The following is a 15,551-nucleotide window of genomic DNA, read 5'->3' on the forward strand; positions in this document are numbered from 1 at the left end:
AAAAGAGGAAATTCCATAGCTCTGATGTGATGTGAAACATGATCTGCGCGCCTAGCACTCTTTCTTTCTCACTCTCCCAAGCCAGTTCCCAAACTGGGTTTCCCTGGTCCCTCTCGAAGCAGCCTTCTCCATCCCCCTCTCCCTCCCCACCCCTTCCCTCTCCATTTTACACACTGTAACCTGATAGGCTGGAAATTCAGCTTCTTTCATCTTCCATTTCCCACATCCTGAAAGTCTGTGGAGAAGGAGCCCACCCAGATAAAGGAATTCCAAGTATGTGCATCCCCCTCCCCCTTTAACTCCATTCACAAAGCAGATTACTAATGGCCTGAGGCTCCAGGGAGGCCCTACTCCCCTCCCCTCCCCATCCCCGGCCTCCAAAGAGTTTACTCAGTCCACATCCTTACTCCTCACGGGCACAAAAGCCTAAGTCCACAGGCCTAGAACCAAAAATTAACTTTTCCCTGGACTCTGATCCTAAGGAAAGCTTTCAGACTTCACTCTGATTGGGACTGCAAGGGCTAGGAGATTCTGTCTACCATTATTCTGTGCCCTCTTAGGCATTTCTAGATAAGAGGGCTCAGGGAAAATGTGTCATTGGATCAGGGGAAAAAGATATCAATGTTAACATGTGACGTTTCAAGGATACATTGCTCATGTCTTTGGGAAAGATCACAGAGTGTTCTAACCCAGAGACATTCCTTTCCGACAGAAACTGTTTCAAGGCCAGAGGAAAGGATGCTTTATTTGCGGAATTCCCTGGTGGTCCAGTGGTTAGGACTCCACTCTCATTGCCAAGGGCCTGGGTTCAATCCTGATCCCTGGTCGGAGAAATAGGATCCCGCATGCCTCGAGGTGCGGCCAAAAAAGGAAAAAAAAAGATGCTTTATTTGAGGGGATAGGCAAAGAATGGGTGGGTGGGTAGTTGGGTGTGTCTGTGTGTCTGTCTGTGGAGGGAGGTTCTGGTAACATTTTTGTCAATAAATTTCTTGAGTTGAAATATCCTATTATAGTTTCTCGCTACCTGGAAATTAGTGATTACAAACCATGCCCCCACCCCCAACTCAGTTCTTTAGTTGTCGTGTCCAAAGTTCTGTCACTGACAGGGAAAGGAAGGCAGGGACAGCTTCTCTGACCTCAACCTCAAAGGTTAGGAAGTACCCCCCCGTACCCCACCCCCGCCAAGCATCCCCTTTCATTAAGGATGATAAACTCTCTTATCCATCCTTTAGGGAGGGTACAAAAGCTGTTTTGAATCTGTACCAGCTCTGGGATAATCAGTTCCCTGAATTTACTAATCACTTGTGTGAAACAGGATTTCCAATATCAAGGAGTGCTCCCAGTCCTGATAGTAGGGAGTATATTAAATAGCTTATTAATACTGGGAACTCTTTGCAATTCACAGGATAGTTACCTAACTTACTCCATGCACTAGCATTGGACCAAAACTATGCTAATGGCTGGGCCCATGTGAGTGCATTGGGTCATTCATTCAACAGGTCTAATGCTTGCTTGCCCAGGAAGTCTCCTGGAATTCCCAGAAGAATTCATTCAAGCGGCTAGACCTGGAAGATGCAGTGAGGATGATAAGAAATAACAAACTGTGGCAGAACAGCCACATGGCAGCTCCTCAGATCATCCCTATGGTGCTGAGGAGAAATCTGTACTGTAGCTCAGCTCCAGGACGGCCCATGTTTGCAATCCACATGTAAGAGCAGCCTGCTCCTGATATCCAACTGGTAACAGGCTCCTACAGGGGCTCAGCCTCCCAAGACAACAGCAGCGCAAAGGGATGCACTCGACACCTGAGCCTCAGTTTCCTTGTCTATAAAATACTAATCCTTGCTAATCAAAGTGTGGTCCTGAGACTGGCAGTACGGTCTAACCAGGGAGCTAGCTAGAAATGCAGGATTTCAGGCCCCATCCTGAAACCGGCTGCATTTGAACAGGATCCCCAGGTGATCCCGGTGCACATTACAATTTGAGATGCTCTGGCCTAGACTCAGGATCTCTAAGGTCCTCTTTCTAGTCCTGAAATTGTCTGATCTCATTAAGTGGTTTCCAAGGAAGTTTTTCTTCTCTGATAAATGGTTTTCCCCTGTTCTTATGCCTCCACTCTTGGCACTTACTGCCTCCCCTGCCAAGGAAATCAAGTTTCAGTAGACATCAGATTTGCTTGACGTGCTTGTTTAAAATGCAGATTCCTGAACCCATCAAGAAATGCACTGAGTAAGACTGCAGTGGGGCCAGAGGTTGTGCATTTCAGCCAGCTTCCTCCCAGTAGTTCTACAGCTTATTGTCCCCCGATATTTAAATATTTAAAATTTTTCTTATGGAAAATTTAAAACATGTAAACAATAGACAAAATGGTAATAATGACAATCATGTTTCAATACCCAACTTCAACAAAGATCAACTCCAGGCTAACTTTGTTTCACTTAGATTATATTTGAAAAAATTTGGCGTATAGATTTTCCCAGCGTTCTCCATTCCCTTCACCTAGCTACTTCCAGTCTTTTTTTTTTTTTTTTTTGTGGTATGCGGGCTTCTCACTGTTGTGGCCTCTCCCGTTGCGGAGCACAGGCTCCGGACGCGCGGGCCCAGCGGCCACGGCTCACGGGCCCAGCCGCTCCGCGGCATGTGGGATCTTCCCGGACAGGGGCACGAACCCGTGTCCCCTGCATCGGCAGGCGGACTCTCAACCACTGCGCCACCAGGGAAGCCCTACTTCCAGTCTTTCAAGGCTCAGTTTATTTTCCTTAAGGGCAAGTGTTGTGTCAGATTGTCTGTGAATCTTCAGTACCTAACACTGTGCCTGGTACATGCAGACACTCAGTAAATGGATGCAGTAATATATTTAAAAGAACTTTAAAGTAAAACATAAGCTGGACGGTTTAAACTGGAGATAAACAGGATTATCTGAGCTCTCATTTTTTCAGTTCTTCGCCTGTGATTCCTTTTTCATTTAGAGAAATGATGGCATCAAAATGCATCCTACCAAGTGAAAGAATCAGGAAAAAGTTTCCAGAAGTCCTGGTTCATAGCACTTTCCTTCTGGTCTCAATACTTAAAAAAAACATTTTGTGTCTGTGTGTGTGTGCATGGTAAGAGAGAAGGTAGGTAAATACCTCTAGGGAACCAGGATATTGTCTCACGGCCTTTGTTTTACTCTTTAACCTAGTAATAAATCTCTTAAAGCTCCTGTGGTATTCAGAATATCCTGGACACGGCAAGGTCTTCCCACAGTTGTGAAAGGAATTCAAGTTTACTAAGTGGATGGAGCACTGAATCCCAAAGGCACAGTCCTTCTTTTCACCTATTTGCTAATTATAAAGACTAAAGCTGAGAACTTGAAGGGGTGTGCTAAAGACCGGGAGGAAGAGTAAGGGATGGTAGGACCAAACTGAGACAAGAACTCCGCAGTTCCAAAACTCAGCACAACAATCAGGGGATGAAGCGGTAATTAGGCCTGATTATCATGCAAGGCAGCCCCGGTTAAACTGGAATGTAGCCGGAGAGACGAAAGAGTGGATGGAGAGTTTGCTATGCTGGAGACAGGCTTTGATGTCTGCAGGGAAGGTTGTGTTTCATTCAGCCATCCAACCAACCAAAAAAATGTTGCAGGAGCAACATGAAACCTTCTAAAATGCAGCATACGGCAAGCTGAAGAGGAGAGGGAGTGGTTGGGTGAGAGTTCTCCTTGTGGAGTGTGTGTGTGTTTGTGTGTGTGTGTGTGTGTGTGTGTGTGTGTGTGTACATACACGCCACTTTTCTCAGATTTACTGCTTCAGCCTCTTGGATTTGTCAGAAGACAGGAAAAGAGAGAAGGAGTACACGCTCCGACTATTAACTCACCACCCTTGGCTTAGCATATTCTTATGACAAGGGAGAATGTATCTAGGCTGAGGATAGCCTTTTTACCTGCTGTGGGGAGAAAGCAAAGGAAATAGAGGTAAATTACTCTATGGGTCCCTGAGAGGCCCAGAACTACGATAACAGATGCAGATGGAGTCATCTGAGGCTGCCAGCTACCACAGCTTTTATACCACTGATGTAGGAAGAAAAAGAAAATGAGCCAAGAAAGTAGGTTAATCTCCCAGAGAAACACAAAAGAGGTAGCAAGTTGCATTTTTACACCTTTCACTCTTTAATTGCTTCAAACCCAGAGCTGTGAAACACAAGGAATTCCTTTTGTGTCCTAACCTTACCTCTCTCAACCTTTTAGGGGTATCCCCTGTTCTAATACATTGTTTTTGTATCCAAGCTAATTGCTCAGCTAGGTGCCCTGCCCAAACCAACCAACAACTTTCATTTTTATGCAAAGGGACTTTCAGTACAGCTTGGTATTGGGAGCCGATCAACTTTTTACTAAATCACTGGCAGGCAAACAATAGGTTTGTAGTCAGATGTCATCATGTAATTGTTTTACTTATTCACAGGGTGCTCACCATAGGAAGTCGGATGTGCAATCTTGATTTTGTATTAAGACCGTCCATGAAAATGCAAAAATCTTACCTGGGATATGAAATACAATCTCTATTTCATAGAGATTACCAAAATAAGACCCAATACCATCCAGACACATGGTTCAGTATTTCTTTTCAAAAGGGATAAAGTAAGTTGTTGATCAAGTTATGTTGAAGGAATTAAAAGAACATTTTATTATATATCCAACACATCACTTCTTGAGTTTATCTCAAGCTTTTCCTCTACATCTGTAATGGATCATCCACAGACTCAGCTATTTTTGCTGTGATTTCTTCTGTTACTCTAGTTTACTCTTAAGACCTGTATAAAATAATAATGAAATGTATTTACCATAAAGGAAAGAGCCCACGGAATAACTACAGATGCAAACCTTCTCTTGCATCTATCCCTACTGATATTGCTACTATACTTCAGAAATGGTATGAGTAAAGAATGATGCTTTGATATAATAGGCCGTTCCTTTTTTTCCCCCCACAGTTTCACTTGATTTAGGAGAAACTCTACTTAATCCCTTCTATAAAATTCCCTGAAATTACCTTTCAGTGTACTGTATGAATTTAGGATAAATAAATCACACAAGATTGAAAATACCCTTTCAGCTATTGTATTTTGTATAATATTTGAAAATGAATTGTGGAGTTTAGTTTTTACTCAGCATAAAAAGAATTTAAAAAAGAGGAGAGAGGGAGGGAAAAAAAGAGTCTTAGCAGCTGTGTATTTTTTAAAATAATAAGAAAATTGCATTCCCCGGAATTTCCAGTAAAACCCGTAAGATTTAGGCAGTTCATCCCTAAAATATGTGTGGGATGCTGGGAGCTCCCTGGCTTTTCCAGGCAACCCCACCCCCCAAAACTCCCCACAAAAAAACAAAAGCAGATGGGCTGCATCTGAACGAATCAAACTCCCCAGGGGCCACAGCTCTCTGCTCTAAATGCTAATAGAGTGAGTAATCAGAAACCTACATTTGGTAAATTATTTATCTTATCTCTGGAACTCAGCAAAGCATCGAAGGCAGCAACTTCTGTAGAAAGATGTTGTTGGTCAAGAACTCCAGCTGGAATTTGTACTTTTACTAGAAAAGGGAAAAGTTCAGAGACCAGAGTGGCTCATGAAGCAATAATTTTTTTTTTAAATGACCACGGGCAAAGCCAAGGAAAACTGACTTCACAGTTCTGTGGAACAGGTCTGGTTCGTGTTTTGTCTAATGGGTCTTACGTTCCATCTGTATTAGGGTAATGGCAAAGGAAACCAATAGATAATAAAATCCCTGAAGAGTTGGGAATAGGTTCCAGCACTCCCCATCTCCACCGTTCCTTGGCAAAGGGCAGCCAGCCAGAGTAACCGGAAGCAGCCATTCTGAAACCCTAGCTTTCTGCATCAGAATCACTAGGAGGGCTTGTTAAAACTCAGATTGCTGGGCCTCACCCCCAGAATTTCTGATTGTGTAGGATTGAGGGGATGGGGCCTGATAATGTGCATTTCTGCATTTTGAACAAGATCCCAAATGCTGCTTGTTGCTGGTTCAGGGACCACACTGTGAGAACCACTGGCCTGGAGGGTGGGGGTCTTTTTACAATTTGGTTTGGTTTCTGTAGAATTTAAGCATCCTCCCTTGGGATGAGCTATGGAGATTGAGAGGTTTAAGGGCTATGACTGGGATTTTGAAAATGGAATTAGGGACTTCCCTGGTGGCGCAGCAGTTAAGAATCTGCCTGCCAATGCAAGGGACATGGGTTCGAGCCCTGGTCCAGGAAGATCCCACATGCTGTGGAGCAACTAAGCCTGTGTGCCACAACTACTGAGCCTGGGCTCTAGAGCCCGCGAGCCACAACTACTGAGCCCGTGGGCCACAACTACTGAAACCTGTACGCCTGGAGCCCGTGCTCCGCAACGAGAAGCCACCGCATTGAGAAGCCCAAGCGCCGCAACCAGAGAAAGCCTGCACGCACCAATGCAGCCAAAAGTAAATAAATAAATGTATTTTTTTAAAAAAGTGGAATTAGCCCTAGAAATGAATCTCAGCAGCTTCACCTATTTTACAAAACATCTTAACTTGATAAATCAGTTCCATCCAAGGTTAACATTACGCCTAGAGCGCATGCACTTGCTTTGCATCCCCCACAGTCCCAAGTACTTCTGAGTTCAATAGAATTAAGCAAATAAAAAAGTAAAGGTTTCTGGGAATTCCCTGTCAGTCCAGTGGTTAGGACTCCACGTTTGCGCTTTCACTGCCAAAGGTTCAATCCCTGGTCGGGAAGGAACTAAGATCCCGCAAGTCACGGGTGGCAAGGCCAAAAAAAAAAAAGAGTTAAGGTTTCATTTGAATAAATATGTTTGTATAACTCACATTCATATTTATAAACACATTAAAAAGTTTGTTTCACCTCTCTACAACTTCATTAGTTCATCCACATTGTGAACTCAATTCTGACAGAATCGTGAATTAAGAGAAACCCAAATGACTCCTTTCCCTTTTTAAAAATTAATTAATTATTTGTTTATTTGTTTATTTTTGGCTGCGTTGGGTCTTCGTTGCAGTGCACGGGCTTCTCATTGCGGTGGCTTGTTGCGGAGCATGGGCTCTAGGCGTGTGGGCTTCAGTAGTCGTGGCGCACAGAGCCTAGCCGTTACGCGGCTTGTGGGATCTTCCCGGACCAGGGCTCGAATCCGTGTTCCCTGCATTGGCAGGTGGACTTCTAACCACTGCGCCACCAGGGAAGCCCCAAATCCTTTCCCTTTGCTTCTTTCCTTCAAAGGAGAAATGTATTTGGAGCACACATTGTATATATGGTTAGCACACACACACACACAAACACACAAATATAAGACAGGGTATTGAATCTAAGGGGAGATGAGACCGAAAAATACAAACGACCTGAGTTAAAGGAATTCCCCACCAAATGTGGTGGCCAGGCAATGCTTTTACAGAAGGTGGCACTTGAGTTGGATCCATTCAAAATCCTTTCATGGCTTTCTATCACCCTTCTGACAAAATTTATATCCCACAGAATGGCATACACAGCTCTTTATGATCACCGATTGTTACCTGTCCAGTGGGATTTCTCTCCATTCCTTTTTCACCCCAGGGGCCATACTCAGCAACAAGGTAAAATCTGTGATAATGTGAATTTCAGATGTAACTGCAATTGACGATCAATCCTCTACCAAGAGCACCCTTCCCTTTTCTCAAAGAGGGGCAGACTGCGCATCTCTTTCAAGGGGTGTGTTGTGGGATGGCGACTGGGAAGTGACTGCCTCATGATCTGTTGAACTTCACTGAGCAGTCAGTTGTGTACATAATGAGTTTCACTGTCCTTTGTGTGCTTTTTGTGGCAGCACAGATCAAACTGAAAAACAACCAATTTTCTTTAACCTCGCAATAATGCAAACTTTCCCTCGATTTTACACTTACAAAATTTTTGGACCCTGCTTACTACGATATGATGTGTTTTTCCTGTCCATGCAAATGCATGCCTCTGAGTGTTGACACATGCTGTTCCTTCTTGCTGAAATTTGAATTTCCCCATCCTGTCCTTTGACTGGTTGATTCCTCTCTTCCTATTTATGTTTCGAGACGCTCATCAGTTGCTACCTCCTCTCTAAAGCTTTCCTTGACCCTGAAGGTTAGATTTAGAGGGTGTCATCACTTTCTTTGCATACGTTGTCCTGACTGTAATCACTATAGGACAAGTGTTGAACCGTGTGAGGTGCTCATTAAACGCTTGTGAAGAAAGGGGCCAGCAACGTATAAGCAAGGAGAGATGGGAAAATACAAGTCTCACTTCGGGGACAGCAAGTTCTATCCTGCCCTGATCCTTCCCTCTCACTTAAATGGAAAGAAAGACATGCAGTTATGAGCAGAAGACCTCAGAATAGCTGAGCCTTAGTTTCCTCATCTGTAAAACTGGGATAATGTCAGTACCTGCCTCATGGAGTGGTCCCAGGGAAAGTGTTATATAAGGCACTTAGCACTGTTCTTGGCACATAGAAAGGGCTCCATAAATGTTAGCTATTATTTGCTATATTAGATTAATTCCATGCTTTTATGGAGGAGTCACATGGCTTACCAAGGTAATGTTTCACAGGCACCTGAGTAAGTAACTGGGATCAAACTTATTACCCAAATTTAGACCTAAGATCTCTGAGAGATAAAGGTGGCACTTTGGAGCTTTTCTGTGTTACTGATGAGTCTAACAGTTGAACAGTTGAGCAGTACTGAGTGAGATCTTCTGGGACTGAGTCTACCTCAAAGATGGGGGTGGGGGGAGTGCATGATCTGTCTCTGTATCAAAAAGTCTCCTTGGAGAGAAGTAGCTTTGTCTTGAGTTCTCCAGGAGTGCACAGATTTAGATCAAAAGAAGGGAAGTTACAGAGAAACAGATTTTAATTTTAACATTTAAAAGCTTCTAAACAAGTACAGTTGTATTGAACAGGCTGACTCTTGAGGCAGCAAACTGCTTTTTAGTAGCAGTAATCAGGGTCTAGATAATCAAGAATGATATTCTAGGATCCTCAGCTTTAAGATTCCTTTTTTTTTTTTTTTTTTTTTTTTGCGGTACGCGGGCCTCTCACTGCTCTGGCCTCTCCCGTTGCGGAGCACAGGCTCCGGACGCGCAGGCTCAGCGGCCATGGCTCACGAGCCTAGCCGCTCTGCGGCATGTGGGATCTTCCTGGACCAGGGCACGAACCCGTGTGCCCTGAATCGGCAGGCGGATTCTCAACCACTGCGCCACCAGGGAAGCCCTAAGATTCTTGATTCTGAAATATGAAAGGCTGTTAAGCGTCTACTGCAGCCATGAACTTGGGAATTCAAAGACCTGGCTTCAGATCCCAGATTTGCCATTTGATTGTGGGATAGCCACTTAACCTATCTTTGCCTCAGTTTCTTTATCTGAAATGGGGATAGCAGCCCAATTTTCCTCAACATCAGAGGGTTAAATCTTTCAAAATATGTACTTTCGCACAGTTAATACAGTTAACACCTGATAAAAGGCAGCTCTTTTTATTATCAGGTTCAATGTTTTCTCACGTGTGTGCTTATGTAAATTCTTATCGATGTCTAGGATCTTTTCACCTGTGAAGCTTAACGCTATGTTACCGTCCCTTCTCAGTGTTTCCATGTCTGAGCTCACTCATTTTGGTTAATCTAGGCACCAGTCACTCAGCCATCCCCAGAGATTAGGTAGAGAAGAGTCTACCTCTAAACCCAGGGAATGTGTACCTTCTGGATAGGTTCCAGAGTAAATGCCCTTTTCCTTTAAGTGACATAAATAGTCCAGTCACTGTTTCCAAGCGCTGTTAAGAAGAGGAACAGACGTGTTTCCTCTAGTGTCCCCTGAGTGCTGATAACTGGATGCCAAGGAGTTGGCCAGATCATGTGGGATAGGCAGCTGTCTACATGGTGTAATTTGAGGGGTTTGAGGAAATCCCCCTGCTTAAAATATCTTCCCCAAATGGCCAGGACACATGCCTGATATGTATTACTTATTCTTCAGTGTAAGGTGCTGCTGAAATGCAATTGTTATCCAGGAGTGGACTCACATGCAGCCATTATCATTCATTAGCACCTCGGTTTAAATCAATTTATCAGATTAGTTGGTTGAGTAGAGTCCCAAAGATAAGCAGGCACAAGACAAATACGTTTTAAAGAGGGAAACTGATCCCAAAGGGTCAGAAGTATGGGGCACTGGGCCACTCAGGTGAAGATGGTCAGAACAGTTTGGGGGAAGCAGGGATTTTGAATATTACTACAGTTGTAGACAGTTTAAAATAATGACACTTTTCTCCGCTTTGTAGTTATCTTCTTTCTTCTTTTTAATTTTTAATTTTTGGCTGCGTAGGGTCTTTGTTGCTGTGCGCAGGCTTTCTCTAGTCGTGGCCAGCGGGGGCTACGCCTTGTTGCGGTGCGCGGGCTTCTCATCTCAGTGGCTTCTTTTGTTGCAGAGCATGGACTCTAGGCGCGCGGGCTTCAGTAGTTGTGGCTTGTGGGCTCAGTACTTGTGGTGCACGGGTTTAGTTGCTCCGCGGCATGTGTGATCTTCCCAGACCAGGGATCGAACCCGTGTCCCCTGCATCGGCAGGCGGATTCTTAACCACTGCACCACCAGGGAGGTCCTGGGGTTATTTTCTTAGGTTATTTCCCCAAAGTGGAATTCCCAGGTTAAAATTAAAGTTTTGATTCTATGACACCAAAATGCTGTAGAGCCACCAGTTCAGTGTAAATATACTTGGGTCGAAATATCTTTGTAAAATTTGTACAGCTGTCCTTGCAGAAGGCAGTTCTTTCATTTAACTGAAAGTTGTTGAGCTCATAGTAAGTGCCAGGTGTCATATTAAGCTCTGGGGACACAAGACAAAATCAGCAATTCCTACCTTCTTACAGTCTAATTACTCATCAGTTTGAGACAATTCAACTATTCTTGGCTGTTACATCTTTCTATTGCATTCCTGACATTCTCATTCTTTTATTCTCCTTGACTCTTCATTTCTCCTGAAAAATACTTAATCTGTCATTTCATACAGCCTTTTAAAAAGTCACCATAGTACTATGTTGAACTGATTCAAACATTACAGTAAAATTTTGCTGTAATTCCATCTCCCAGAGAAGGCCAATATGAATAATTTGGTTAGTTATCATTTTTAAGTCACCATGTACTAAGTGCCTACGATATACTTGCCAATTATTGAGTTATGTCTAGGAGGGAGCTATTATTAGCCCCAAATTATAGTCAAGGAAACTGAGTCTTTAGAGGTTAAGATTATACAACTTCCAAGTGGCTGAGTCAGGATTCAAACCCAACCACCTCTGTCTGACTCCAAAATCTGTGCTCATATTGAGCATGAAAGAGTAATTTCTTAAACAAACACTTTAATGGTTAACATCTAAAGATGGTTATAGAGTCATCTAAAAATAAGATTGTCTTGTCATAGGCTTGGATGGGAGTTGTTGGATTTCAAAGCCAGTGTTTTTGTAGAATTTTTTACAAAGTGTATTCACTTTGCTAGGGTGGTCATAACAAAATATCACAGTCTGGTGGCCTAAGCAATGGAAATCAATTTTTTTTTTTTTGGCCGAGCCTTGTGGTTTGCGGGATCTTAGTTTCCCAACCAGAGATTGAACCCAGGCCCCTGGCAGTGGAAGCGCTGAGTCCTAAACACTGGACCACCAGGAAATTCCTGGAAATCAATTTTTCTCACAATTCTGGAGACTAGAAGTCTGAGATCAAGGTGTTGACAGGGTTGGTTTCTTCTGAAGCCTCACTTCTTGGCTTATAGATAACTGTCTTATTTGTCTTCACATGGTCTTCCCTCCTCCGTGCACCCCTTCTGTGTCCTCATCTTCCCTTAAGTACACCAGTCATATTGGATTACAGCTCACGCATTTGACCTGATTTTACCTTCATTGCCTCTTTAAAGGTCCTATCTCCAAATACACATTCTGAGGTACAGAGGGGGGTGATTAAGACCTCAACATACAAATTTTGGGGTCGGAGAGACACTAATCAGCCCATAACATAAAGTGAATCTAAAGGTGTTCAGTACACAAAGTAAGTTGGATAACAGGATACTTTGCCTTACCATGTTCACTCCTAGAGTTGTTTCAGAAATATTTACGAACATCCACTATGTTCAAGGCTTGGTACTAAGCTAGGAACATAAAAACTATGGAAGACATGGTTCCTCCCTTCAAGGAGCTCACAATCTCTCTGGAGAGCCATTTAGAGAGACCAGAGGTTCTCAAGCTCAAAAGCACATCAGTGTCATCTGGAGGGCTTGTTAAACCATAAATCACTGAACCCAACCCCTAGAGTTTCTGATTCAGTGGATCTGGAGTGGGCCTAAGAATTTGCATTTCTAACAAGTTTCCAGGTGGTGCTGGTCTGAAGACCACACACTTTCAGAACTACTGGGCTAGACGTATCAAGATCACATGTGATATGTATCACTGAGGTGGCACAGGTGCTTGGAGAGCACACAGGAGGGGCCATTTTCTGTTTTCATGCTAAAGCAGCTGAGGAGACAACTGGGAAAGTCCCTTTGCACCTGAAAATTCCCCAGAAAAAATTTTAGCATTTAATTGTAAACATATTATGGTAAGAAGCGATGCATTGCCTATACCATTAATTTACTACTTGGCAAATACTACCTTTCATTTCTAATTACATCTATATAAGAAAACAGAAAGAGCCTGGGGTGGTAATCAAGTCTGCATTCTATCCTTGCTCTAAAAAGGCTATGGGAACTTTGGCAAGTCATTTCCTACCTCTGAGATTTGGTTTTGGTCATCTATAAAACTAAAAAGATTAGATGAGAAGATCTTTATGTTTCCTTCCAGCTTAATCTTCATGATTCTATATATCTTGCCTTATCAGGACAGAAAGACTCGTAAGCAGGAACTAGGACTGTGTCTTTTGCCTCTGTGTATCTCCGTGGCACAGTACCTTGAACATAGTAGCTGTTCAGCAAATGTTTATTGATTAACTGACTGAATTAGTCAATACCACTGCAAAACACAAAAGATTCTTGTCTCACAGCCATAGATTATAGCTTCCCCTCACCCTAAGGCTAACTCTTATCCCACATGCTTAGCTGCCAGAAGATCTTATTTTCAGCAGCCATTCCTCTTTGTCACCACTCACTCACACCGTTAACTTTTAACATTGTTCCAGTCCCCATTCATTTCTCTTGGGCACAATATTGAAGGAAATTATCCATTGACTCTATTGTCTTTCCATTCATTACCTTGCTTCCTGATTTTATTTAATCTGGCTCGTGGCCCTCTGTGCTCTGAGTGTGACCTCTAACACACAAAGAGCTACCCCATACATTGTCTGTGTGTTAATCAGCATATATCCATGTACTAGGGCTTGTGCCTCTCTCCCCTGTGGACCTTGGGCAAGTTGTTGTTTTTTTTTTTTTTTTTTTTTGCGGTACGCGGGCCTCTCACTGCTGTGGCTTTTCCCGTTGCGGAGCACAGGCTCCGGACGCGCAGGCTCAGCGGCCATGGCTCACGGGCCCAGCCGCTCTGCGGCATGTGGGATCTTCCCGGACCGGGGCACGAACCCGTGTCCCCTGCATGGGCAGGCGGATTTTCAACCGCTGCGCCACCAGGGAAGCCCCTTGGGCAAGTTTTTTACCTTCCTGGGTATAATAATAATCAAGAGGATTAAAGAAAAAATATATGTACATGTGCCATATGAATATCATATATATTAATGTGTATGTGCAGTATATATGGCACATAAAGTGATTAATTAGACTAGCGCTTAGCACACAGTAAATGCTCAATTAATATTAGATATTATCCCTATAAATTAGACTGTATCTAATTCTCTAAGCTTTTGGCTTAGGAACTTGGCAATCTTAATTTATTAAAGCGCTTTTCTGAGAAAGACAAAAATTTGCTCTGAACTCTTTAGTTTTGAAAGCACAACAACCACTTGTCTTTTCATTATGATATATATATATAATAAGAATAGCAGGGGCAAAGACTGAGTCAGGGAAATTCACAGGATCTTAAATGTGTTCTCTTCTGGGTTTAGTTCAATTCAGTTTTTAAAAAAATTGTCTGGGACTTTCCTGGTGGCACAGTGGTTAAGAATCCGCCTGCCAATACAGGGGACACGCGTTCGATCCCTGGTCTAGGAAGATCCCACATTCCGCAGAGCAACCAAGCCCGCAAGCCACAACGACTGAGTCCGTGTGCCACAACTACTGAGCCCATGTGCCACAACTACTGAGCCCATGAGCCACAACTACTGAGCCTACGAGCCACAACTACTGAAGCCCGTGCGCCTAGAGCCCGTGCTACGCAACAAGAGAAGCCACCGCAATGAGAAGCCCGCGTACCGCAACGAAGAGTAGCCCCCACTCACCACAACTAGAGAAAGCCCCATATGTAGCAACAAAGACCCAAGGCAGCCAAAAATAAATAAATAAATAAACAAATTAAGTAATTGTTAAAAATTGTCTGTTTAGTACCTCCCAAAGGGAGCTATGTGGTCTTAAAAAGTTTACATTATAGTCTCTACGCTTGAAGAGCTTATGGTCTCATTGGAGAAACATGGATCCTTTCATGGTGGACACTCAGTTAATGCTTGCTGCTCTTAAAGATGATGCTATGAAGACAGTGAACAGATAACAGAAGAATATGACTGTGTCAGATTACTAGTGCAATAATTGCTGTGAGTTTAAAAGCTATTGGCTGAAATGATCAGAGAAAGCTGCAAGAAGTCCAAATGGCCTTGTGTTGGTCTGTAAAGATAGACTGAACTCGGGGATATATATGTAATTTGGGCTAAAGTATGGAATCTGTGTTGTCTTTACAGCCCTGCACAAGAAGACTGGCTCTTTGCCAACGTACCTCCCATTCATAAGAGTGACTTCAGAGGTAATTCTGATGACTGCCAATGATAAGTTTGTTTCTCATCTAGTGAGTGGGTGTCTCTCTAATCATGCAGCATCACTGAACACAGAAACAAGCTTAATCTATCCAGGGAAAAGTAGCACTATTTCTATAAAGAGGATAGCACAGTTCACTAGTTCTCCAGAGTGAGCAAGATCGTACTTAGACATTCAAAGAATGGTTGACAAAATTATACATTGAAGGCCATAAAAAATGGTTCCATATTTGTAGTACAGTTGTTCTAGTTCTGGCTGTGGTGAGCTGTCCATGTTTGTTTTAGCAGCACCCAACCTAAAAAAAGAGCTAAAACAGAATTGGAAAAGAGGAAGTATATGTTGAAAATGTAAGTTTCTCCAAATTATTGAGTGGATTTCATCCAATCATGTTAATGCACGTCTTCTTTGTCATTTGAATCTTGAGCACCCTATGTGTTAACTACAGTGTAAGCTACTATTCCCAAACCGTAAGTTTCAAGAGATGATTTGAATAGAGACGATTCCTAGTTTCTTCTTCAATAAAGACTGAAATAGGGCTTCCCTGGTGGCGCAGTGGTTGTGCGTCTGCCTACCGATGCAGGGGAACCGGGTTCGCGCACCGGTCTGGGAGGAACCCACATGCCGCGGAGCGGCTGGGCCCGTGAGCCATGGCCGCTGAGCCT

The 15,551-nt window shown here is 43.3% G+C and overlaps 1 long non-coding RNA gene across 1 annotated transcript in view; it reads left to right on the plus strand.

Moving 5' to 3' along the window:
- Nucleotides 1-14,820: 14,820 nt before the first annotated feature.
- Nucleotides 14,821-15,551, plus strand: part of LOC114484208 (uncharacterized) — a 2,816-nt gene continuing 2,085 nt past the window's right edge. Inside the window, exon 1 of the long non-coding RNA XR_003676814.2 lies at nt 14,821-14,878. This is a non-coding gene — a long non-coding RNA (uncharacterized lncRNA). The remainder of the gene's footprint in view (nt 14,879-15,551) is intronic.

Source organism: Physeter macrocephalus, chromosome 18, assembly GCF_002837175.3.
Source record: "Physeter macrocephalus isolate SW-GA chromosome 18, ASM283717v5, whole genome shotgun sequence".
NCBI classification, from domain to species: Eukaryota; Metazoa; Chordata; class Mammalia; order Artiodactyla; family Physeteridae; genus Physeter; species Physeter macrocephalus.